At 32.2% G+C, this 24,850-nt stretch overlaps 1 pseudogene; it reads left to right on the top strand.

The window, feature by feature from the left end:
• The first annotated feature begins 1,178 nt into the window (after positions 1–1,178).
• LOC114410696 lies at positions 1,179–24,850 on the top strand (annotated as a pseudogene).

The raw sequence follows: 24,850 nt of genomic DNA, 5'->3' as shown, positions 1-24,850 counted from the left end.
GATGACTCCTTAAAAGGTATACATTATGCGAATTTCGTCATTGACATTGTTTGGTATAACTCTTTTGATTTATCACATGAATTTCCCTTTTATTGCAGGCCAAAACTTCAATCGTAACTTTTCCTTCTTTAGCTAAAATAGTATCTAAACCACTGGGGGTTGTGTTAGTCATCTCTGCATGGAACTACCCATTTTGTATGTTAATATTTAGTTGGCATTGTTTCACATGCTTTTGAGCTAACATCTCACCTTTTTCTTTCCTCCAAGCTCTGCAAAATCTATGTTACATTCTTTGTTTATCTTAATATAGGATCGTGCAAATTATGTTTATACTTTGTAGGCTTCATAGGCATCTAATCTATATACTTTAGAAGGTTGTTTCTTGGAATTCTTTTTTTTTTTCTATTATTTGGAATAGAAAATACTTCATTCTAAATAATGATTAGCGAGGTTGGTATGGATTAACGATTGTAATACTGCTTTAATACATCTGGGATGTTACTGTTATTGGTCATGGAAATAGTTAATGCAGATTGCAATTTTGAGCAGTATCTGTTACTCATGAAGTATCTTTAGAGGCATATAGCCATATAGCTTGCTAAATTACATGATTTACATCATTACTCAGGTTCATGCATGATATTTACTTAAGAAAGCAAGATAGAAATTTGTTGAGCAACATAGATGTCTCAGAGGATGATAAGATAATTTACATATAAAGCTTTTGAAAAGTTGTATCTAATTGATACATGACAGGAAATTTGTATGAGATCATCGCTTATAGGTAGTATGGAACTTGACAATGCTCCAAACAATATATGTTGTAGGATAATTGATGATTAGGGATATGTTAGTCTTGAGTCTCTCCACGCTTGACCATTATTGTATCAAGTTTTAAGGAAGAAAAGGAATAAGGTTATTGTCTTAATCTATGTTCAATGATTGTGAGTTGTGACCAAATGCCCTTGTACTTGTTTTTGGACTTTCAGTTTCATTGACTATGCTTCTATATGTTCCATATTGTTAAGACTCTTAGTGTCAATCTTATATAAGAAATCTAGTTTGTTATAAATATACAAGGATCTAATGCTGGATTTTCTAGAATGCTTCTTTTATTACAATAATACCCAGCTCTGATAATATTCTTTACCTAAGTAACTGTTGGATTTTTAGGTAATGGACGAGTGGCATGCATTGTGATGATTACTGCTTCAAAACACCTTACACCAGTTGTGCTAGAGCTTGGATGAAAATCTCCAGTTGTTGTTGATTCAAATATCAATTTAAAGGTATACCTTTGTCCTGTTTTATTTTCATCAATTACTTGTCATCGCTATCTCTTGCAATCTCACTTTTAACATTAAATTAGTTTTAATTTGAATTGGCAAGGTAGCAACAAGATGAATAATTGCAGGAAAGTGGGGTTCTAATAATGGGCAAGCATGGATTTCTCGAGATTGTATTATAAAAACTAAAGACTATGCTCCCAAGTTGGTAAAAAGTTTTTTCCTAAGTGTTGTTAGAATTCTAAATTTGTTGGCTTGTTTAGTGTTAGTTTCCTTTTATTTCTAGGTGGATGCACTAAAGACTGAATTGGAGAAATTTTATGGAAAGAACTCATTGGAATCAAAAGATTTGTCCCGTGTTGTGAACTCCAACCACTTTAATCAGTTGACAAAGCTCTTGGATGATGGTAAGGTTTCTGGTAAGATTATTTATGGAGGCCAAAAGGATGAAAACAAATTGTAAGTTATGTATATGCTTTTTGGGGTTCTTATTGATGAAATCTTGATTTAGTGAAATACAATAAGATCTTGACCCTAGTATTTCTTTTTCTCAATTGCTGGAAGATTAGCCCCACTATTCTATTGGATGTCCCACGAGACTCTTTGATTATGAATGAGGAGATATTTGGTCCTTTACTTCCCATCCTCACGATAGGAGTAAAGACACCATTACACCATTACAACTGCTAATATTTTATATACATTTGAAGAACATGAAATCAATTGTTAAACCAACCTTTTTGGTGATTGTAAATTGTAAAATGTTTATTGATAAATTAAAGCCACATCGATCAAAATGTTTCATTTTTATTTTTATCTTTTTTCATTTGCTTGAAACAGGTTGACAAACTAGAAGAAATCTTTGACATGATCAATTTAGGATCCAAGCCTCTCGCTGCGTATATATTTACAAATTACAAGAAGCTCAAAGAGTAATTTGCTATGACTATTGCATCTGGTGGTTTGGTTGTTAATGACACTACTTTACATGTAATTTCTAGTCTACTCTTGAATCTATTGATGCAAGCTCCATTGGAGCTTGTAGGCCTAGGATCTTCTTCATCAATGGATTCCTTTGCTTCTTGGAAGATGAATGGCAGTGGAATGGAGAAAGGAAGAGAGAGAGGAGACGCCACTTCAAGGAGAAGATGAGTCTAGAAGAAGCTCACCACCATAGGAGGCCATGGATAAGAGCTTGGAGGAAGAAAGAGATGAATGAAGGGAGAGGGAGAGAAGAGCACGAAATTTTGTGCTATAAATGAGCTTTGAAATCTGAAGTTTAATATTCAAATTATCAAAGTTGAAAAAAATGCACACACATGACCTCTATTTATAGCCTAAGTGTCACACAAAATTGGAGGGAAATTCAAATTTCACTTAAATTTGAAATTGAATTTGTGGAGCCAAACTTTGGAGCCAAAATTTCACTAATTATGATTAGTGAATTTTAGTTATGGTTCAGCCCACTAATCCAAGATCAATTCCAAGATTCTCCACTAAGTGTGCTTAGGTGTCATGAGGCATGAAAAGCATGAAGGACATGAACAAAGTGTGACTATATGATGTGGCAATGGGGTGTAGTAAGCAAATGCTCACCTCCCCCTCTAAAATTTAATTGGATTGGGCTTCTACCAATTCAATTAAATTTATTTCCAACCACACACATCAAATATCCACTTAGTGCATGTGAAATTACAAAACTACCCCTAATACAAAAACTAGTCTAGGTGCCCTAAAATACAAGGGCTAAAAAATCCTATATTTCTAGGGTACCCTACCTACATTATGGAGCCCTAAATACACGGTCCAAAAATAATGAAACCTTAATCTAATATTTACAAAGATAAGTGTGCTCATACTTAGCCCATGGGCCCGAAATCTACCCTAAGGCTCATAAGAACCCTAGGGCCTTCTCTTGCATTTCTGGCCCAATCTACTTGGAGTTTTCTATCCAATGCCCTTGCGGGGTAGGATTGCATCATTCCCTCCCCCTTGAAAAGGATTTGAGCTCAAATCCCGAGGTTCTTGAAACTCTGGGCTTTTTTCCTCAACACCTGTAAAAAGAACAAAAACATATGTATTAGTGGTGTTTAGTATGTTGAAGTAAGGTAAGGTCTGAAAACTCATTTCCTGGGCATCTTCCCATGAAGGAACATGGTTCCTCACCAACTCAATGAGTGGTGCTACAAGTATAGAAAAATATGGGACAAACCTTTTGTAAAATTTTGTTAAGTCTTGGAAGCCCAAAATTTTTCTTACACTTGGTGGAGCGGGCCATTCAGGAATGACCTTTATTCTCTTAGGGTTCATGGGAACCCCTTGATCACAATTTAAAAAATTAAGAAAAGTAAAGCAATAGAACATACCTTTTTCTGTATTTTCATGTTGATTATTCCTACCAAAAAGTATGACAAACCTAAGGTGTCCCATATGAGTGCCTAAGTTTGTATTGAAACTAAAAATAAGAACAAACCTACCTAATGAGTCCCTATGTACACAAATCATGAAGATGTTGGGTGCACGAGTGATTTTACAAAAGAGTGTTGCACCACCCAAAGCATTCATCACACCACCTATTTTAGGGATTTGGTGCCTAATAATACCTATTTTGGGCACCAACAAAGCACAAGGATTTAATCTCTTGCGAACCAAACCCTCATCCAACAACTCCTTTACTTGAGTAATAAACTCAAGCCTAAGAGATGTGGCAATGCTAACAAGTGTCTTTTTACAAAGGAGAAGATGTGGAGGTTGTCTAAGAAGGGAAATTTCTTTAATATTTGTCTTTATTTCAAAATGTCTTTCCTTCTTAGCTAACCTCTTGGAGGAGACACTTACCTCCTTACATTCCTCCTTAACCATTAAAGGTTGTCCTTCTTCTTGGGGGTAGATCTCTTCACTAGATTCTTCCCCTTTTGTTTCTTCACTTTTACTAGAGGAAGGTGAAGTAGTAGCCTCATCTTGGCTACTATAAATGTCTTGGCCCCTCATAATCATGGTTTTCTTGGTGGGGCATTGAGAAGTAATGTGTCCTCTTTCAAGACATTTAAAGTACTTCATGGAGCTAGTCTTTTCTTGCATACTAGCCTTAAGGGGTTGTTTTTCTATTGTCTTCCCCTTATCATCTTTGGGCTTAGAAGGTCTCACCCCTAAGATTCCTTGACCTTGGTCTTTCTTTGGATAAGAGTGAGAGCCATAAGATTTTGAAGTAGACTTCCTTTTAAGTTGTTGCTCTACCCTTATTTCCCAATCTAAATTAGCCTCTACATTGTCCTTCCCATGGAAGTATGGGAGTTTAATGTTAACCTCTTGAGGCTTTCTTTCATTTTCTCTCCTATGGGAGTGAGGTCTAAGATGTGACCTATGCCTTCCTTCATAATAGTCACGAAGTTCTTCACTTAGGCTCTTGCAAGAGTTATGACTACTATAGGAGACATGTTTTTCTCTTTTCATTTCTTTCATTATTTTTCTTCTTTCTTCCTCTCTTATTTTCTCTCTTTCATCTTGACTTATTTCTTCCACTCTTTTTTTACCTTTTTCTTTTCTCTCTTGTTTTTCATTCCACAACTTAAGGGATCTCAACTCATCTAATATCTTATACAAGGGGTCCTTAGGAGTAGAACCCTCACCATTAACACTAGATGAAGAATGAAGACTCATGTTGGTTCCTAAGTTATGGTTCTTTCTTGTTGGGGGTTTGAAAACAAAAGGTAAAATAAACTATGGTTGAAACTACCCAAAATAAGCACTAAAAGAGGTGTGAAAGATAAGGTAAAAACTAATTGGTAAAAGGCAAGCTATCTAGGCAGTTTGACAATGGAGGGTAAAGGAAATAAGCTATAAAAATAAGCAAGAAATTAAAGTGCAAGAAATGCAAACTAGGCGGATCCTAAGAGTGTTTGGATGACCTCATTTAAGGTTCCCAACAAAACACTCACTATCCTAAGGGAAAATTGTCTAAAATTATTACACACAAATGGAAGTAGGGTGACCTATTGGAGGCTCCCAACTTACTTCCAATGAAAGGCCTTTTTGTTACACAATTTGAAAGCAAAACAAATTGCCAATTACAAAATTACAAAAAAAAAGTCCTCAATTGTGGTGGCTATTCTCTCTTTAGTATTTTACTCAATTTGGAGTGCTTCTTAGTCCAATAGCTCTTCAGGTGGTTGGCCCCTTGCTTATTGACTCAAATTCTTCAAGATATAGCACCAATCCTCCTTTCCAATTCCCTATATGGCAACTCACAAGCAAGGAAACAAAGAGACAAACAATAACCAAAGACAAAAAATGAAATGAAAGCTAAACCAATAGAGTTTTAACAAGACAAATTTCCAAGGATTATTCAACAATTAAAGCAATGAAAAGCACAAAAAAGCAATCTAGGACTCAAAGAGAAACCTAGAATGGCTCTAGAGTAGAGTAGAAAAACTCTAAAAAATAAGACTCAAGAAACCTCTAGTTTTGGCACTTGTTTTCACAATAATTTTCAATTGAAATTTCAGAACTAGGATTGGTATAAAATAGGCACCAATTATAGAACAAATTTTGAGCCAAAACAACAAGCACGCTTTCCTTTCACTTTTCTTTTTTTTTTCCTGGACACTGATTTTTCTTCCAACTTGTGAGGTTTTTCTTATTTTTTCCTTTAATCCAAATCGCTTGGTTCTTTTTTTATAATTTTGGTCCAGATGTCTAGAAAATTCAGTAAAAGTTTCAGCTCAAAAAACGTAGTGACCAATTCCCAGTAATTTATACAAGTTCGTATGTTCAAGCTGCCAGCACCAGCGATTTCAACCTAGAAATCAAGAGTAGTGTTTATGTTGCTTAAGGCTTGGATAGTTACAATTTGTGTTTGCTTATGCTCAATTATCTTGAATAACACAATTAAAGAGAGCTTAAGACTTATTTTGATTCACAAATCCAGCCACAACTCAGCACCACAACTCAACTTCATCATAGGCATCATGTAGGAAACTTAGAAAGCAAAAAAAAAAGTTCAAGAACAAGACTACTTCTAGGAATTGATTTAGAACATGTTATGAACTAAATAACATGCATGAATTAGACTCAAAATTCAAAAAATAGGCTAAGAATGACAAGAATACATGAACAAATGTATATAGAATTCAATCAACAAAATAAAATTCAACACAAACTTAGAACATAATGTGACAATTACTATGACTAAACATGACTCTAAGACAACATGGATTAAGTGATTTACACTTAGATTTTTGTGTTTTTTTTTCTAATCAATATTTTGGAAGAAAATTTAGATCTAAGGTTCAGCACAAGAATATTATGAATGAAAAATGATAGAACCTAAAATCAACACAAAAACAAGATTCAAGAGTAGATCTACAAAATTTGAACCATAGAAATGCAAGAACAAGTGTAGATCTAAGATTTAATCGGTTTATTGTTTTTTGAATCTACTCTAAACAGCAGCAATCCACAAGACAATGGAGGATATACATGGAGAATAAGATGAAGAACAAGGAATTAAAGAGAATTCATCGAACAAAAAGATAGAGGAAGAAAAAGAACATCACCTAGATGAAGATGCTCTTGATACCACATGATGCAAGCTCCATTGGAGCTTGTAGGCCTAGGATCTTCTTCATCAATGGATTCCTTTGCTTCTTGGAAGATGAATGGCAGCGGAATGGAGAAAGGAAGAGAGAGAGGAGACGCCACTTCAAGGAGAAGATGAGTCTAGAAGAAGCTCACCACCATAGGAGGCCATGGATAAGAGCTTGGAGGAAGAAGGAGATGAATGAAGGGAGAGGGAGAGAAGAGCATGAAATTTTGTGCTCTAAATGAGCTTTGAAATCTGAAGTTTAATATTCAAATTATCAAAGTTGAAAAAAATGCACACACATGACCTCTATTTATAGCCTAAGTGTCACACAAAATTGGAGGGAAATTCAAATTTCACTTAAATTTGAAATTGAATTTGTGGAGCCAAACTTTGGAGCCAAAATTTCACTAATTATGATTAGTGAATTTTAGTTATGTTTCAGCCCACTAATCCAAGATCAATTCCAAGATTCTCCACTAAGTGTGCTTAGGTGTCATGAGGCATGAAAAGCATGAAGGACATGAACAAAGTGTGACTATATGATGTGGCAATGGGGTGTAGTAAGCAAATGCTCACCTCCCCCTCTAAAATTTAATTGGATTGGGCTTCTACCAATTCAATTAAATTTATTTCCAACCACACACATCAAATATCCACTTAGTGCATGTGAAATTACAAAACTACCCCTAATACAAAAACTAGTCTAGGTGCCCTAAAATACAAGGGCTGAAAAATCCTATATTTCTAGGGTACCCTACCTACATTATGGAGCCCTAAATACACGGTCCAAAAATAATGAAAACTTAATCTAATATTTACAAAGATAAGTGTGCTGATACTTAGCCCATGGGCCCGAAATCTACCCTAAGGCTCATAAGAACCCTAGGGCCTTCTCTTGCATCTCTAGCCCAATCTATTTGGAGTTTTCTATCCAATGCCCTTGCGGGGTAGGATTGCATCATCTATGAGCTTGTGTTGTGTGTACCTCTGATTCTTATATGCAAATAGAAGAACAATATATGTTGATCACTAAAATATGCTTCAAGACTAAAATTAAATTTGACAAAAAGGGCATGTGATAAATTTTATTATTGTACAAGATTAAAATTAAAGAAAATAACTTGAAAACAATTTCTTATTTTTTTTTGGTTTAAAGTTTAAATTTTTTGACATCACCATGCTATTATATTAAATTGCATGATTAATGATAACTCATAGTTGATGAAAATTAAATCTCACGTGATTCTTTTTTGTAGATAACTAGTACTTATATGAGTATTGATAAATGAACTAGTTTTAGTGTGATTAAAGATTTTGGAGGATTTGTGTGCAGCTTCCTATTTTCCATATTGTAAGAATTTCATGTGAGAACTAAAAATTTCATAAGGATTGATAAATGAACTAGTTTTAGTGTGATTAAAGATTTTGGAGGATTTGTGTGCAGCTTCCTGATTTCCTTATTTATCTTCTTTGGCTTGTTTGTGTAGAATTCATTTTACTTACTATTTGCAAATGTGTTTTTGTAATATATTTTAAATAATTATTATGTTATACATTTTTAAAATTTTAGTGCCATGCATTAATTAATTATTCTGATTATTGAAATTGAGCATTGTGATTATTTTGATTATGGAAAAGAATAAGATTTTTATTTACTAATTTCTCTTTGGTGCTTGACTCATGTGAATGAAATTCATTATTTTAAAAGTTTTTAACATTTTATTTTTTTTAGAAAAAAGACATTATAAGACGGTTCTTTGAAAAATTGTATACTCAATTCTTTTTAATTTTTTTTTGTTAAAAAAACATTCTAAGATGGTTCTTTGAAAAACCGTCTTAGAATCCTAAATTTTTTTATTTATTTTTTTAAAATATCATTCTAAGACGGTTCTATCAAAAACCGTCTTAGAATTATCAATTTTTTATTTTTTATTTTTTAAAAAAATACATTCTAAGACGGTTTTCATTCAAGACGGTTTTCAATGAAAATTGTCTTAGAATGTCACCATTATAAGATGATTATTTTCCTAAAAACCGTCTTAGAATAATAGTTTTTCTAAGACGGTTTTTTGGGAACCATTGTTGTAGATGCAAATATTATACGATGTTACCTACGAAGACGGTTGATAACCGATGTAGAATATGGTAAACAACCAACGTAGAATGTGCTTTTTAAGTAGTAAGAATTGTGCAAAGTTCATAATTCATCCTAAAAAGTACCAAAAAAATATTTAAAAACAAAAACCCCAACCAAACATGATTGACAAATTGAAGAAATCAATCTAAATCCAATTGCATAACAGGAATCATCACAAATTAAATTAACAAAATCTGAAAGAAAATACCACCAATCCTACACCCCTAAATTCGAAATCAATCCCAACCCTAAAGAAAAATTAACAATGAAAGAAAGAGGGAGAAACTAACATGTGAACATGAAAAAGGAAAAAATGTGAGATTGAAGCCGATAGTGTAGGAGGCTGACGATGTTCGTTAGAGGAGTGCAGAGAGGGTCGTCGTTGTTGGTTGTGGAGGTGCGACAATGTTAGCCTAGGAGGTGCAAAAGGGTTGGGGACTATGGTGCTAGAGGGTTCCGGCTAACCGTGATGGTGCAAGACCATTGTTGTTCATTGCGAAGGTGCGACACGTTTGACCATGGAGGCATGACACGCTTGGCCTCGAAGGTGCAACATGATTGATCGGCTGGCCACGGAGGTGCGACGTGTGAGAGGGTTGAGATCTTGAGGAGTGATCTAGAGAGAACGGAGAAGCGACAGAGTGGTATTGGTGTGAGAAAGCGAGTGAGAGTGAGAATTGAGAAAGTTGTTTTAAAATTAGGTTTAGATATATTATATATATGCAGGGATATTTTTGTAAGTTAATTATTAGCAAGTTCAGGTCGGGTAATAATACTCTTGTCCCTGCCTTAATCACGAAAAAACTTCACCACTACCAGTCGGCCACTATTCTGTTTTCCACTGTTAATTTGTTTTAAAAAAGAACCGCTCAACTACAATAAATTAAAAAAAAAAAAAAAGCAAACAAACAATGCAACTGCAATGCTATTTCAAATTTGAAATCACCCACTTACCCAAAGTAGTCAAGCTATCCACTCTAAACATGCAACGTGACATTAAATGGAAATCCATCCTTATGATATTGTTTTTTTCTTTTGTTCATACCCTTATAATACTCTTTGAAAGCAGAACACACGGCTAAAAAATAAAGTTAAATGTTTTATTTATTTGAAGCAATCAATTAAAATAATTAGCGTATGTGTTTCATAATTTTTTAAAACATGTTAGTATTAGCATATGGTTTTCAACATTCTTTTTCCACATTTTTAAGGATGTACGAATGTAAACCACTATAATTTAAAATATCTATTTTTTAAATTGTAATCCTTCTGGGCTTTTTTAAATAAAAACATGTTGTTTACAAATGGTCAGTTTTTTATTTTAAAATTTTAAATTACTATTTTAAAAAATTATAATTTTTTATTTTAAAATTTCAAACTTCTCTGCTACTATCTTATTGTTTGTTTTAATAAAACCATTATTTTTATCATTAAAATAAAATCATTATTATTATAAAAAAAATCATTTTTCTCAAATTCTAGAATTCCAAACTTCCTCACCACATTTATTTTAGCTTTTTTTTTCAAAAAATCTTTTTAAAGGAAGACTTTTGGGCTTTTTCTAAAACTACCAAAAAAATTTACTTTTTAAAACCCAACAATGAGGGGTCATGTCACATATTTTTAGGTATCGTATGTAGTATTTTTTTATATAATTGGCACATCATATTTAGTTATACAATGGACTTCTATATTTGAATAATTAGTAACGTACATGGTGTGCCCCTCTTTGTAAAACAAAAACCAAAAGTACACTAGTAGTATGTAAACTAAATCAATATGCAAACTAGACGTACACTAACATCAAATACTAAGAACACCCATATTCAAATGACAAAAGTTCCTACAAAGTGGACCAAAACACAACAACTAAAAATTGAAAACTGGTATAAATTGTTGACATCATATGAGAAACTATTCTATTTTGCAGGTTGCCAGCCAAAAAGCCATTGCTCCATGAAATCCCTAGAAATCAACAACCACAAAGGGAAAACAAAATTAAAAGCATACTTATCATCAATTTCGGATCAAATTAAAACCATTTCAATCTTGCATTCATATTTTTAAAAAATGGTGTATAATATTAATATTAGTACAAGACTATATATATGAAGTACTTTTGTAAAATTGTATATATATTTCAAACTTTTCCCATTCTTTTGATTCATGCATGGCATTTCTAGTTGGATCTCCACCTACTGTTCACATAAGTTAAGCTACTTTTAGTAAAAATAACATTTCAAATGTTACTCCTTAACACACATGTGACACCCTAAAATTTAGGTTTACAAATACACTTCAGATACATTTTATTCATCTTTATAAACAAGTAAGTTCAAAGGCTTTTCACAAATGTCATAATAGAAAATGAAAAAATAGAATAAATTTTTCATTGAAATAAAACTTTTAAAAACCTAAGTTTTAGAGTGGTCATCTATCCAAGCCCTGCGAAATTCTAAAACGACATAAATACAATAATTGAATTATGCTACACACATGCAATTGTGTCATACACAGTATTTTATGTGTAAAATAAAATGCAAACCTCCAGATAAGGCATTTAATTGGGGACGATTGGAACAACAAGGACTTGAAGAAATTGACTATACATGAGAAGCATTCCGTATACACATGGGTAAAGACATGCATTGTGATATAGGATTATTGAATATAACATTTGCTTGAGGGGGTGACATATGTATTCTCTGATGATTTTGTTTACTACAAACAATATCATGAGTAGTAGCTTTGAATCCCTTAATATAAATGCACATGAAACATAATACCAATATGCAATTTTTCTTAAGTAATAAGGGTTCAAAATTAATTGCGGCATGCCAATAAACATTTACTTACACTTGCATTGTTGAATCTCAGGGTAGAAAATTTTGCATTAATGTCATCTTCTTTTTTGGATCTAATTAAGTTACCTTTCAATTTCTGAAAGAAAAAATATTACAAACACAAACAATAAAAAAATGGCAATCAAATCAACTTCAAAATTCAACAACTACATACATAGTGCTCCCTCGCCATATCACCTTTATAGAACCTCTTCTTATCTTTAACTAATGCAAAACTGTCAGGTTCCTATCTTTGTTTCTTCTATAATAAATGTAACAATTTAGATAAAAATAATAATATATAAAAGACAGTAACATGGAAAGAAAAAGTTTACAAAACAGTCATTTAGCCTAAATTTTTCATTGCAATATGAACATGTTCTATAATATACTATCAAGGTATTGTCTCCTTCACATTGCTTTCACCAACTGACAATGATACTTAACTTGCTAAACAAAATTAACAAGATAAAAATCATTACAAAAATACACAATAACAATGGCAAAACCACCAACTTTCTCCATGCACACTACTCTTTCTCCATATCACCTATGAAGCACCTCATCCTCGTATCTTTAACTAATGCAAAACCACCAACTTTCTTTCGGTCGTTTCTTCTATAATAAAGGTAGCAATTTAGTCAAAATTAATAATAATAAAAATAATTCAAAGTAACATGAAAATAAAAAAAATTATAAAATAATCATTTAGCCTAAAATTCTCATTACAGTATGAACATTTTTTGTAGTATATTGACCATGTATCATCTTTTTCCAGTTAATTTGATCAAACTAGCGATGGTACTTTAACTTGCTAAAGATAATAAACAAGGAAAACATTATTCCAAAAATACACAATAACAAAAAATGGCAATCCAATCAATTTCAAAATGCAACATCTACATACACATTGCTCCTTCTCCATATCACTCTAGAGCACCTCTCCTTCATATTTTTAATTAACGTAGAATTGCCAACTTCCTTTGCTTGTTTCTTCTATAATAAAGAAAGCAATTTAGTCAAAATAAATAAATAAACAGACTAACATGAAAACAACTAAATTTATAAAACCAACATTTAGCCTACATTTCTCACTAGATTATCATCATGTTCTTTAGTATTTTCTCTATGTCTAGTCCCTTGCCCATTGCTTTGATGAGTTTGATCAGATGATAGTTGGTCTTTATAATTAATAAGAAAAAAATAATCCAACCATTTGCAAAAATAAACAACAAATAATTAAATTCATACTTAATGGAGGTTCAAACATTCATTGTCTTCTACACTTCTAGAATCATCAAGCATTGCACCATATTTTTTTATCAGAATCACTCAAATCATCATCCATAAAAAGAAGAATTGGACATGTAGTTTTTGAGTAACCAATTTTATTATAGATTGAGAATTTCTTATTCTTCTTGTAATTTTTCTTCTGCGAAGCACCTTTAGTTTTAACAGCATTAGGATCACCAGTATCATCTCTAGGTAACTCACTAATAAGCGACTGTAAACCTAACAGATTAGTGAACTTCAAAATTTCTTCCCAATTGAAATTGAACATGTTATGCTTTTTGGAAAAAATGTGATAAAGTCTATTAAATGGTGCAACTAACACACCAAAATGGGCCATAATCATCATTTCATTGTCCTTGTTCTCTAGCTCAAAGCATGAAATAAATGTATTCTTTGTATCCTTCAACCACCTTTTGCAAATTAGGCTTTCAGGAAACAAATTCACATGCTTAAGTCTCATTACACATACAATGTGGCTACAAGGAATGCCATATGATTTATACAACATACAATCCCAACACAAATTTGGATTCAGCTGTATCGTATACGACTGGATGTTGTCTACGACGACAACAAAATTTGTCTAACATGAATGACACCCTCCAATTATATTCATTTCTCTTAGTCACATTCAAGGATCCAGTAGATAAAATCTCCTTTCTCATCAATTTTAAAGCAACCTGAGTAAAGATCTTAGAAACTTGTATCTCAAGCTTCTGAAGACAAGTCTTCATGATAGGTTCTATATAAAAAGAATTAAAATAAAAAATTAGTTCATTGTACTGAAGTCTCTTAAAGAGTGCTCAAAATTGCAAAACAACTCCATGATTGTATTTTTTCTCTGAAGATATGCTTTCACATAGTGAAGTAGTTCTTATGCCAGAAAAAAACTTATAAAAAAGAAAAGCAGTTGCCCACATAAATCTCTTTTGGTAGACTTGGACAACCTAACTGTTTCCTTCAAGATGGTGCTTAGCAACAATCTCCTTTCAAAACATTTCAAATTTCTCAAGTAAAAACTTACCAAACATGACTCTTTTGAAATCCTTTAAAAACTTTTAATTCTTGATATTCTCAACTGCAATCTTTTGCAAGTGCAACAAAACAAAGTCTATGACATATGTTTGGAGAAACATGCTTGATCCCCTCCCTTATTGCACCGTGACCATTTGTTATAATGACTTTTTGATGCTTGTTGCACATTGCAACAAAAAAAAGATTCCAACACCCTCTTGTATTTTTTAGTAGTTTCATATGACACAAAGGTGCAACCAAATATCACAAGTTGTGCATGATGATTTTTACCTAAAAATATTACCAATGGTTTGTTGTATTTATTATTCTTCTATGTGCTATTGAACACAAGAACATATGCAAAACATTGATATTCAACCCTACTAGTATCTTCCACCCAAAATAGGTGATTCAATTTATCATTTGTGAATACCCGATTGTATCCGGATACAGTTTTGTCTTTTGAAAGAGTATTTTGAATATTTTTTAAGAAAATAAAAAAAAGAGAAAAAAATCAAAGAAAATGTGATAGGACTCAATCAACATATGAGATAATGTAATTACAAAAAAGTTTATTGAATAGCCATTTGCTATCTAAAACTTTAGTGCATAGAGTTGTTATTCTTCTTTAAAAAAAATTCATTCTAGTATCAAATCAATAGGATTAACGAATAGCAATTCTATCTTCTATGTTATTAGATTGTGAGGGTTTAATGACTAACCATTTTGCTAGCTTAAATCCTTGTGCTACTATTTTCTTTTAATAAAAAATAAATAAAATTCTTAAAAAAATCAAATATGTTCTTTTCTAAAAAAAATCATTTTTTGGGGTAAAATAAATATTTATAAGATTATATAGATTTTGCGTAATTAATTATAAGTATCACTTTTTTAATAGATGTTGTAGGGTGCTAATACTTTCCCTACTCATAATTGACTCCTGAACTTATCTTTGATTTCAAAGGCCATTTTTGAAAGGGTTTTCCAATGTTTTTCCTCAAAATAAAATATTGGTGGCGACTCCATGTTTTAATTATTTTTGTGTCGTCCTTGTTGGACCGCGGTTGCAACAATATCTAGAAAAAAACATAGCATCATTATTTATTTTTCCCTAAAGATAATTTAACAAAGCACGCACATCTCCATCCTTGATTTTAGTAGCTTTTCTCGCTCATTATAATTCAACAAGTCTTTCTTGTTGAAACTAAGACCTACATGACCCCCAATTTGATCCATCATGTAACACATTATCTAACATGCTCTAACACCTTGGGCATGCAATGAATCCCCCTTAGCTTTATCAGCATTAGACAAGCCATGGTACATTGGAATTAATGGCACATAGTTTGAACAATACAACTAATGGGTATGACCATACACAAAGGACACAACAATCCATTTAAACGTACTTTTATCCATCTTTACATGAAGCTAAGCTTTGCAATTTGTACGAGTTAGAGATCGGTGATCCTTTTTCCTATTATCCCTCATTAAATGCTTTTTGTCTCTTAAACCTTTTTTGTTGCATACAAATTGACGCATTATAATATTATGATTCATATCATAATCTACATAATCTTTTCTAATCCCAAATCCATGGGATTTGGTATAAGCAATATAAAATTTATATGCATTATGTTCACATGAAAACTCTATGGGTGTAATGTCATCTGTTGTGACATCCTTTAAATTTTTTAATTTAAACCCTATGCAATCAACATCTTTAGCCTCTTCTTCATTGTCAACATCTTCAACCCCTTCTTCATTGTCAACATCTATATCCACTTCAGCATCACTTCCATTAGAACTATTTGTATCACTAGAATTAACATCGTTGTCATCTTCCAAGTTAACAAACCATTCATCATTAGAATTATCCATTTGTGTTACAAACAAAAAAATACAAAATGTATGCATATGTAAATTAAAAAAAAAAACTCAAATGGTATGATCTAACTGATAAAAATGAACACTACAATACAGACCCTAAACTAACATATGTACATAAACAAATGATTTACTAATATTTAATGCTTCGTGTGGCTGCATATGTCCAATTTCATATGTTCTTCTATCAAAAAAGCTTCTGGCTACAATAACTAAGTATCTAAATTGAAATCAAAGGCTTTCATTGAAATAAATAGCAATTAATGTCAAATAAGTCCCTAGCAATTCTACATCTTAATATACACAACCAGAATAACCTTCACATGCAGGGGAAGAACTAGAATTTGTGTTCAAGGGAGACCAAAAGTACGTCATAGGTAAATATTACTTTTAACTACCACATTCAGAAGCATTTCCCATTTGTAAAAAAATTAATATATAATTATTATAATTTTATTTTTATAATAAAATAATATATACTTAAACACATAGCATGTCTGAAATAACAAAAAATATAAAAATAAATCACAATTGTCTTAGAAAGCAGGTTCTAAGACTAATTCGGATTAAATGGCTAAATGCATTATACACACATGTTGGTCTTCTTATCTCTTTCTTCTCTGTTTAAAAAAAAATTAGTAGATAGTTTGTTTGTTAAACACCTTTCAACTTAAAAAAAAATATATGGATATAAAATTTATAGAAATTGATAACATGCAACATTTTAATTATATTTAGTGAAAAGAAAATTTCATCACGGTCAAAGTATATAATTACAAAAATTCCATAAGGGATTCCAAGTATTAATAGGATTTTGAGTGGGAGCCTAATCCTATACCAATACCAATAACAATTTAATTTTATATGAAAGAAAGTTAATAACATAAAAGTTAATAAGTAAAAATGACTATCATAAAGACCCACAACTCCTCTAGAACAAGCACAAAAAAATTACTATAACTTTTCTAGTAAGATTGAGTTGTATGGATATATTTATAAGAAGTTGATGTTTTGTATATGTTCTATATATTCAACAGCCTTGACAAGATATGGTGCTTCTTGTTCAGATTCTGAACCATTTTTTTATCATACCAATAGCACCCAAACAGTGCATGTGGTCAGACAAAACATACAATTTAGAGCACATTAACATTTCCTAGATTTAGTTAATATTATATAGAGCACTAATAGAATATCAAGGGTAGGGGTCTATTATTGAAAAGAACAAAGGTCATAGAGAAACTTAGAAAGAGAACAAAGTATATATATACTAAAATAGATTAAAAGACAACATATGATGAGAGGCAAACAAAAGAAAGTAATCCTATAAAACAAAAGGAAACAACATAATAATGTTTGAAACCAATTATAACCCACAAAAACCGTTTGTTCATATACAATCAACAAAACACAAAGACAATTTGAAGTCTGGACAATCAACATGTTGCCAAAGCAATTTGCAAATAAAACCCAATAGTTCAATCAAAATAAAAAATCCATAAATAAATGTGGGAATTTGTGATTTAGCTTCGTGAATTGGTGTCGTGACAAAGATGAAACCATGGTTCTGATTTTGGGAATTGAGTGAAGGAACTGAAGAGTGAAGACTGGCATAGACTCAGTCTAGTGCGAATGGATTTGGCATAAGATTTGCGAAGAGTCAATAGACTTGAAAGAGATGCCAAGAGAGTGTGCTGAAATTGCACTTTGATCAAGTCTCTATCTTGCAAAATTGACATCCTTGCATCATGGTTGTAACGTCTTGAAATTTCGATAGCTGAAAATAGATGTTTGATGTATTTCTTGTATTATTTAATTACTTGATTAATTTGAATTAGTTGAAGTGTTGTGTGAATTATCCTTATGCAACTGCTTGGTGTGGATGTTAGGTTATATGAAGTTTGATCGATTTGTGTTGGAAATGTGTGATTTCAAGTTTGACCCAAAACTCGTGTTTGGAAAAACCACAATCTCAAATTTGTTAACCGCTGGGTCGCCTTCAAATTTGGACTGTAGGCTCACAACCCATGTCTTCACATTTTGACTGTTGCAATTTGTGAAATAACATCTGGAACAGGAGATATGACCTTTGCACAAAAATAGTGAAATATGTTAGAGCAGGGATTCACCCAAAACTCGCCCAGGCATGTTTGAGTTGGGCCAACTTGCCCAAGCGAGCAAAATTTTGCCTGAGCGAGCCTTCCAGGTTGCAAATACGACCAACAACGAGAAAATACACATTTTTCACTCTCTCTCTCTCTCTCTCTCTCCAAAACTCTCACCCAAACCCTAAAACCTCCTCCTCCACCACTCACGACCACTGGTGACTACCACGAGCCGCTGCCACTTGCCACCAGAACACCACATAGAGAGGATCACTTTAATCGGAGCAGAATATCCAAAACTCAACTCGAGGATTCAGTAGAGAACAAAGCCTTCAACCCTCCCTTTGGGCTTCTTCGAGGTAACTGAGTTTTCTATGCCTTCTCCTAGTTAGTTTGAGCCTTTCTTAGTATCTTTTGTGATTTGGGTACCATTATTGAATGTTTTTACACTTCCTTTGAAAATGAGACATTGTAAAAGTTTTTTTTTATAAAATTGATGTCGCTTTCATGACCTTCATTGAACCCCAGTCACATTGGTATGGCCGAAATTTCAAAATGACGTCTCTTTGATGTAGAATCCAAAAACACCATTTTAGTCCCTTTTAAAACTGAATGGGTATTTGATCCTGAATGTTAATATTAATCTTGTCTTTGAAATCTATATTGAATTGTCTTCGATTTGGTATATAGAGCTCTGTGTTTGGACCAAAGGACGTGAACCTAAGAGATATCAAAACCGCCACAAGGAGCTAACGAGAGAATATACACAGGTGAGGGGAGTTTATGGTTAGTTTATAGCTTTTGATACCATAGTTGGGGTTAGGGAACCCAATTATGAGGATGCATGTCTGTCCTTGTTGCGTGCTGGTTTTCAAGAAAAACTGTATTTTAAACTAGTGAGATGCGATATATTTGCTATTGATGAATGAAATTGTGAATGATGTTGTTGTTGTAATGATTAAAATTTTTGGAAAAAGTCATAATTATAGAGGAGACTCTCCCCAAAATTTTATATTTGTTTTTCTATTTACTTCTTTATCAAATTTTATATGGGCATAAAGTTTATTTTGTATATCATAATCCTCCTCTTTAATTTAGAATTTCCCTAAAATATCAATCTCGTTATATTACAAACTATTATTATATGTGATGTATGTTGTCTGAAGACCTGGAGAATGTTAATCCCAAGCATGAGTTATAAGTATATAAGTGGAATATGATTGTTTGTGATGTTGATGATATTGAAATGAGATGATGTTGATGTTAATGATGATATTAAAATGAGATGATGTTGGTGTTGATGATGATATTGAAATGAAATGATGTTGATGTTTATGATGATATTGAGATGAGATGATGTTGATGCTGATGATGTCATTAAGATGAATGCATGTTGTGTATTTACATGGGGGTGCAATGACATGTCTGAGTATTCCTAGAGAGGAAAATGGATCATTTAAAAATTTTAACTATTCAAGGTTAGTGCATTGATGGTGTCCATGTTTCATACTTCATAATGTGTGAAAATAATATAAACTTTGTCAATAATTTCCTTGCTTGGTTTAGAATTTAGTAAAATCCATTCATTTTCCATGTTAATAGATTGATATGTTGCAAAATTCCTTTCCTCAACCTATTAACATGGAAAATGGATGGATTTTACTCCTTTGGTAGTTTGAGTTTGCAGTCTACATATATATATAACCCACTTGTTGTAGCACAGATCTGGAAATTAGGGAAAGAAACCACCGTAAGTTGAATAATTTAAAAAGAAAAATAAAAGAAATGAAAGATTTAACTAAATTGTAAAAAGACCCCTTACAAGAACAACTTGAATCACAACGGAAGAGATCTCCGTAAATGACGTGACTACCCAAATCAGATGTAAGCATCCTATTGGACCACATCACAAAGGGTTTTAATACCCGCTGGAGAAAGCTGGCACCAAAGAAAATGTCATCTTTCTTTGTTTATGGTTTGATATTATGGTGTCCTAGGCGTAGACGAACAACACCAATTCATCCAAAATATGGTGGTTAAACTCTAGTCTCGTGATGAATATCGTAAGAGTAATAGTTTAAAATTAATTAATTAATTTTTTATCCGAGGCTCGACTAATTTGGTCGAATATGATGCGAATAATTGTGCTCGAATCTGATCTAGCAAGGGAATTATTGTGATGTTCGTGATTGATGATTGTGTAATCGGTCATTTTGATTTGATAGATTCAAAATGAATTCATATCCTCTCCAGCGAAGTCCTTTTACAACCGTCGAACGTCACCACTCAAATTAAATTTTTAAGTATATATATATATATATATATATATATATATTAATAAAGAGAATTATCTCTTTTGTGGACACTTTTATTTAACCAATTTTGTCCCTTAGCTAATGCTATAATCTCCTCACTAATACCCTATTTCTTTAACTAACTAACCTGTACGTAATTGTAAATGACCTATACTAGAAACAAAAACCAACCACTACCACTTTTAACTCCACACAACAATTGCTTTTCATTTTTTGATTCAGCCTTCTCTCTTCCTCTTGGTGGCCATGAATTCTCTTTTCTCTTCCTTTATCTTTTGCTTCATTATTCTTCATTTGTTTATCTTTTCAATTTGATTGTATGTTTGTCTTTTTCTTTTCCTTGTTTTTTCGTGTTTCTCTTTCTACTGCTACGTGTGCTTTAAGCTAATATGTATGCTTGGTTGTTTGATTAGTACTGGGGCTCGAGTTTGTCAAATTGTCCCTATTGGTGAAATGCATACACATAAAAGAACCAAACATATAAAGGTATATAGATAGAATTGACAAGTAGTGTTACTGTGCATTTTACATGGCTTTTCTTCTTTATGCAACATTTGTGCTGCAAGTTAAAGTCTAAATCTCCTCTTTTTACATGGTTTTTCTTCTTCACTCTTTATTATAAATATCTAAATATACTTGTTTTTTTCTTCATATATTTTGTTATCTTATTCATCTTCATCTATGGTTATATTTCTTATATTTTCCTTCATCTATTTTTTTTTATTTTATCAACTTTTTGTTAGCAATTTTGGTATATATATATATATATATATATATATATATATATATATATATATATATATATATATATATATATATATCACATAATTGAATGAGTTAGGATCATTATATTATCATTCAAAATATTAAAGTGGCCTAATCAATATAAAATTATGGCTAAGGGCATATATGCCATTAATTGTGTAGATATCATTAGTGATATTATAATTTGATGAGAGATCAAATTATAATTATCAAATTTGGGATAACAGATGGTAGTTACCAATATAAGAGGTTATGGTCTCCATTTGTAGAGAAAAGCGAGTACAATTTTGCTTTTTTTTTTTCTCTTTATCCTGATCAAAAGATAAAATTCAAATAAGAAAATAAAGCTTTCTACATTTGGAAGATCATAAAACCAGTCTTGATCCATCAATCTTTCATCATTCCATTATGGCTAATCCAAGTAAGCTTTCGTATTTAGTTTTCATCATGATTTTGAGTATGAGAACTATTCATCTTTATGCAGTAATTTCTTTATACATAAATAGAAAGCATGTGGTTAGGATTGATGATTAGAATCAAATTAGGTTGATTAATTGAATCCCTACAATTGAGCCACCCATACTTAATTCATGTATGATTTTGGAAATTTTATTTATTCAGGCATATTCTAAATTTTAAATGAATCTAGATATTTTATATATTGTTGCTTGATCTTACCTTTTACTAAAGCATAACTTCCAACAATATTTAAATGCACCGTTCATCTAAAGCTTAAAGTGCATCATATATATATATATATATATATATATATATATATATATATATATATATATATATAACTTTTTGTTTGTTCTTACTTTTAGATGTTGCTGCAGTAAATTAAAATAATAATCATGGGCTTCTAAAATTTAAAATAAATAAATAAAGTTAAAATAATTTACTCTAGAAATGTTTTAATTTTGGATTTGGTGCATGAATGCTCAAAATTTAGCTATGGTATATCATTTTAATTGTTTAACATTTAAATGAGCTAATTGAATCAAGATATCACCAAAGTGACCTCTCTTGTGTAGATTGTTCATGAGAAATGTTAACGTGTGTGATTATTTATATGAATGGTGATTGACCCAAAGGAAAGTTACGATTTAACTAATTTACATACACACTTGTGATGTTAAACATATGATAATTATGAGGTTTTACATATGAATGACAAGTCACATCAAAATATGAATTTGTTATTTGATATGCTTTTATTGTCAATGTTTGAACATTACAACAAGGATATCACTAGCAATTAATATCACTGTCCAAAGACTTGATATTAATGGTACACTAGATATATCTTGAGATGAGATATACCATTATTTAAATGCATTGATGACTGTTAAGCTTATTGTATTATTTGTTTTTTATCTGTTCAATTGTTGTTTCTATATCTGCTAATCTGAATTCGGTTTCGGTCCTTAATGGTACAAATTTTAAAGACTAGAAAGAGAACATGCAAATTATTATTGGCTGCATGGATCTAGACCTTGCATTAAGGATTTAGAAACCTCATTCTCCTACGGATTTAAGAGGAAACTTCATGAGAAGTGGGATCACTCAAATCGCATGAGTCTTATGATCATTAAGCGTGGTATTCCTGAGGTCTTTAGGGGTATTATTTCAGATGATATAACTAGTGCCAAATAACTCCTTGCTGAAATTGAAAAGCACTTTGCAAAAACAAGTAATCTTCTTCAGAACTTAATTTCCATGAAGTATCAAGGTAAAGGAAATGTCAGGGAATACATTATGGGAATGTCAAATATTGCGTGAAAATTAAGGGCACTAAAGCTTGAGCTATCAAAAGACTTGCTTATTCATTTAGTGATAATTTCTCTACCTTCACAGTTTAGTCAGTTTAATCTCTTATAAGAAGGAGAAATGGTCTCTTAACGAGCTCATTTCATACTGTGTGCAAGAAGAGGAAAGGATGAAGCACGGTAAGTGCTCATGTTATGAGTACCTCTAAAGACAAGGGCAAAATAAAAAGAACCGAGGAGCCCAAGAATGAAGCTGCTAAGGGTCCAACACAAAAGAAACAAAATTAAGGTGACAACTGTTTCTTTTGCAGTAAGCCTAGACATGTAAAGAAGAAATGTAGTACCAAATATCATGCTTGGCGTGCAAAGAAAGGTATGTTTCTTACTTTGGTCTATTTTGAGGTCTTTAGATTCAGTACCTAGAAACACTTGGTGGTTAGATTCTAGTGCCACTACTAACATCAGTGTTTCAATAAAGGGTTGCCTAAGCTACCGGAAGCCAATTGATTCTTAAAGATGGATATATGTTGGAGATGGTAAATTGATGGAGGTGGAAGCTATAGGGCACTTTAGATTATTATTATGTACTGGTTTTTATTTGGATTTGGAAGACACTTTTGTTGTACCGTCATTTAGACGGAATTTGATTTCAGTTTCTCATTTGGACAAATTGGGTTATTTGTGTTCATTTGGAAACAACGTGTTTAGGTTGTCTTTCAATTCAGATATTGTTATAACTGGTTCACTTTTGGCTTATGATAATCTATATTTACTTGATAATGTAGCTTCCTATGGTGAATCCTTTAATGCAGAATTGCGTTGTACTAAGCGTAGAATTGATAATACAAACTCAGGAGCATTACTGCATAAGCGCTTAGGTCACATTTCTAAGAATAGAATTGAATGACTTGTGTCAAACGAAGGCTTGGATTCCATTGATTTCACAAGCTTTGATGTTTGTGTTGAATGCATTAAAGGTAAACAAACCAAAAGCAAGAAATTAGGTGCATATAGAGCTACAGACGTCTTAGAATTGATACATACGAATATTTGTGGGCCATTTCATACACCTTCATGGAATGGTCAGCAATATTTTATATCATTCATAGATGATTACTCCAAATATGCATACCTATTTCTTATACATGAAAAGTCACAATCTTTGGATGTGTTCAAAACATTTAAAGTTGAAGTTGAAAATCAACTCAACAAAAGAATCAAGAGTGTCAAATCTGACTGTGGTGGTGAATACTATGGCAGATATGACGGTTCAGGTGAACAATGTCCGAGGCCTTTTTCCAGGTATCTAGAGGAATGTGGAATCATCCCGCAGTACACCATGTCGGGATCACCTAGCATGAATGGTGTGGCTGAAAGACGAAACTGAACTTTTAAGGATATGGTAAGAGGCATGATTTGTCATTCTAACTTACCATAATCACTCTAGGGAAAGACACTAAAGACTGCGGCTTACATTCTAAATAGAGTATCAACTAAGGCAGCTACCAAAACACCTTATGAGCTTTGGGTTAGGCGAAAGCCTAGTCTAAAACATTTTCATGTATGGGAATGTCCAACTAAGGCAAGGCCTTATAAGCCAAATGAAAGAAAATTGGACTCCCGAACAGTGAGCAGCTACTTTATTGGTTATTCTGAAAGATCCAGGGGCTATAAATTTTATGATCCAAAATTAAAGACAATTTTTGAGATGGGGACTGCCACATTCTTTGAGGATATTGAGTTTGGGGGAAAGAATAAGGTTAGAGACTTTGTCTTAGAGGAAGAATCAGTAACAATTCTAGAACCGATTCATATAGTTGTTTTTGATCAAGCAAATCCGGAACCTCTATAA

This window comes from Glycine soja, chromosome 4 (genome assembly GCF_004193775.1).
Source record: "Glycine soja cultivar W05 chromosome 4, ASM419377v2, whole genome shotgun sequence".
NCBI lineage: Eukaryota > Viridiplantae > Streptophyta > Magnoliopsida > Fabales > Fabaceae > Glycine > Glycine soja.
This window is presented reverse-complemented; position numbering and strand designations above follow the sequence as displayed.